The sequence below is a fragment of the Palaemon carinicauda genome, chromosome 3 (genome assembly GCF_036898095.1).
Source record: "Palaemon carinicauda isolate YSFRI2023 chromosome 3, ASM3689809v2, whole genome shotgun sequence".
Lineage (NCBI taxonomy): Eukaryota > Metazoa > Arthropoda > Malacostraca > Decapoda > Palaemonidae > Palaemon > Palaemon carinicauda.
In genome coordinates, this window is record NC_090727.1 from 68,529,710 (window position 1) to 68,533,173 (window position 3,464).

A 3,464-nucleotide genomic window follows, 5' to 3' on the forward strand; every position below is an offset into this window, starting at 1 on the left:
CCAGCAGCGGGAAACTGATTATGCCAGATGTCTGCTACTGTGGACTGGTGCTCTCATCGACAAGGTATGTAATGGGTTATTCATTATTATTATTTATTGTAGTTTATTGTTGTTATTCAGTATTGATATTTATTGTTCAGTGTTGTTATTTAGTATTAATATACGTTGTTCATCGTTGTTATTCATTATTGTTATTCATTGCTGATTAATCAGAGTTGGTATTCATTGTTGTTATTCATTGTTGGTTTTCATTATTGATATTCGGTGTTGATATTCAATGTTATTATTAATTGTTGTTATTCATTGTTGTTATTCATTGTTGGTTTTCATTATTGATATTCGGTGTTGATATTCAATGTTATTATTAATTGTTGTTATTCATCGTTGTTATTCAATGTTGTTACTCATTGTTATTCAGTGTTGCTATTCATTGTCGTTATTAAGTGTTTTATTTAATGTTATTATTCATCGTTGTTATTCATTGCTGTGATTCAGAGTTGGTATTCATTGTTGTTTTTCATTGTTGTTATTCAATGTTATGATTCATTGTTGTTATTCATTGTTGGTTTTCATTATTGATATTCAGTGTAGGTATTCAGTGTTATTATTAATTGTTGTTATTCATCGTTGTTATTCAATGTTGTTACTCATTGTTATTCAGTGTTGCTATTCATTGTCGTTATTCATCGTTGTTATTCATCGTTGTTATTCATTGCTGTTATTCATTGCTTTTATTCATTACTGTTATTCATTGTTGTTTTTCATTGTTGTTATTCAATGTTGTTATTCATTGTTGGTTTTCATTATTGATATTCAGTGTTGATATCCAGTGTTATTATTAATTGTTGTTATTCATCGTTGTTATTCAATGTTGTTACTCGTTGTTATTCAGTGTTGCTTTCCATTGTCGTTATTAAGTGTTTTTATTTAATATCACTATTCATCCTTGTTTTTCATCGTTGTTATTCATTGTTTGTATTCAGTGTTGTTATTCAATGTTATTATTCATTGTTGGTATTCATTGTTATCATTCAATGTTATTATTCAATGTTATTATTAATGTTATTATTCAATGTTATTATTTAATGTTATAATTAATGTTATTATTCATTGTTATCATTCACTGTTATTATTCATTGATATTCAGTGTTCTTATTCAGTGTTGGTATTCATTTTATTATTCATCGGTAGCAATTTTCATTTGTTACCAAATTGGAACGACTGGAAGATCATAAGTTGTAGACACTAGAAACCAAATCTTCAATAAGGTTTATTCATATTTATTCATTGTTGTTTGTTAGTAATTTTTATTTGTTATCAAATTGGAAAGTCGGGAGTGTATAAGTTGTATACATAAGAAAAAATCTGTAGAGGATTTATTCATATTTATTTATTATATAGTTAGAAATTTTTATTTGTAACAAAATTGGAAAAACTGGATATTATAAGCTGTATGCATAGGAAAAAAATCTATAGAGGATTTATTCATATTTATTAATTATATAGTTAGAAATTTTTGTTTGTAACAAAATTGGAAAAACTGGATACTATAAGTTGTATGCATAGGAAAAAACCTTAAGAGGATTTATTCATATTTATTTATTATATAGTGAGAAATTTTTGTTTGTAACAAAATTGGAAAAACCGGATGTTATAAGTTGTATGCATAGGAAAAAAACCTTAAGAGGATTTATTCATATTTATTTATAATATAGTTAGAAATTTTTGTTTGTAACAAAATTGGAAAAACCGGATGTTAAAAGTTGTATGCATAGGAAAAAAATCTATAGAGGATTTATTCATATTTATCATATTGTAAGAAATTTTCCTTTGTTACCAAACTGGAAAGACGGGAGATTATAAGACGTATGCAGAGGAAAAATATATTAAGTGTATTCGTATTCATTTGGATTTATTTGCTATCGTAGTGTTCTTTTACAACCAATACATTTTAACCTGATTTTGGAGACGGGGCGGAGTTTAGAAGCGTCCTTATGTAAGCCTAATAAAATGAAATTTTATCCGTCGGAGTAATTGACTCTCGCGATTCTGTTCATCTAAATACAATGTTTCGAAAAATGTGGAAATGCTGGTCCCTGGAACTCCCTCAGTGAGAACTGGTTTTCAGAAAGCTACATGTTGGTATACTTCCTTGAGGTGTATTCATTTTGAGTCATTAATAAACTAACATTACACATAACTTGCTTCCTCAAATTTGGTGGATTTGTGACATTTTCAACAAATTATTTTATCTTTTTTTGTGTGTTTTATATTTTTTATTTTTATTTTATTTATTTATTTTTTTTTTTTGCGAGAATTCAAAAGTTGTGTTGAATGATGTGGCACCGTCCCTGACTAGTGATCCTCAGACTGGGGTTAGAGTCCAGCTCAACCTTGTTAGTTTCTTTGGTCACCGCAACCTCACCATCCTTGTGAGCTAAGAATTTGGGTTTCGGGGAAGCCTACAAGTTTATCTGCTGAGTCATCAGCATCCATTGCCTGGCCCTCCTGGTCCTAGCTTGGGTGGAAAGGGGTCTTGGGCGCTGATCATATATATATAGTCAGTCTCTAGGGCATTGTGCTGCTCGATAGGGCAATGTCACTGTCCCTTGCCTCTGCAATTCACGAGCGACCTTTAAAACCCTTTTAAACTGTTCTGAAATAGTTTTTGGTCAGAAATTCGTAAGCGACTCGTTTGGGCATATCCATCTTGCCTATGACACACCCACATTTGGTTTTGAAGATTGAATATCTGTCCAGATTTCTTGTCTTGGTGTAGAACTAGACCTGTTGTTATGTTGATGATTTTTTTTTTTTTTTAGTTTTATATGACTATCTTATAATCTACTCTCATGAACTTAGTGTTCCTTTGTAAAGGATTGATATTAATTCTTACATATTTTTTCTTTATCTGTCCTCATAAACCAGACCTTTCCAAATTCCATATTGATGCTGCCTGATCATCCAATTGCTTTGTGATTAGAATCTCTCTCTCTCTCTCTCTCTCTCTCTCTCTCTCTCTCTCACACACACATCACAAGTGAATTAGCCAGCATTTTTAAAGACAGGAATTAATTTAACGACATCTTTGTGAACTACATCGTTAGTAGGTCTCTCTCTCTCTCTCTCTCTCTCTCTCTCTCTCTCTCCTCTCTCTCTCTCTCTCTTAGTGATTAAGGTTAAGAAAGGCTTCCCCATGACCAAGGGAAGCCACAGTTAGGATAAATGATTCAAGGAGAACCTTTAAGGACAAGCAAACACTTGAGAAGATATGACTGATTCTCGGAAGTTTTCACGTAATCATGATTAGGTCTCTTCATACTTTTTCTTCTTGCTAGTTTTCACTTTGTTAACTCATTTTCAACTTCAATGATCACCTTCCTTACTTATCTAAGGGCCCTTTTCTTACCTGAGGGTCCAATTCAAGGGCCCTTTGCTTACCTGAGGGCACAGCTCCTTCCGAA

The 3,464-nt window shown here is 31.5% G+C and overlaps 1 long non-coding RNA gene across 1 annotated transcript in view; it reads left to right on the plus strand.

The window, feature by feature from the left end:
* The window catches only part of LOC137637749 (uncharacterized), a 10,390-nt gene extending 10,326 nt beyond the window's left edge, over positions 1 to 64 (plus strand). Inside the window, exon 2 of the long non-coding RNA XR_011043777.1 lies at positions 1 to 64. This exon is cut by the window's left edge and continues 7 nt beyond it. This is a non-coding gene — a long non-coding RNA (uncharacterized lncRNA).
* Positions 65 to 3,464: the final 3,400 nt, after the last annotated feature.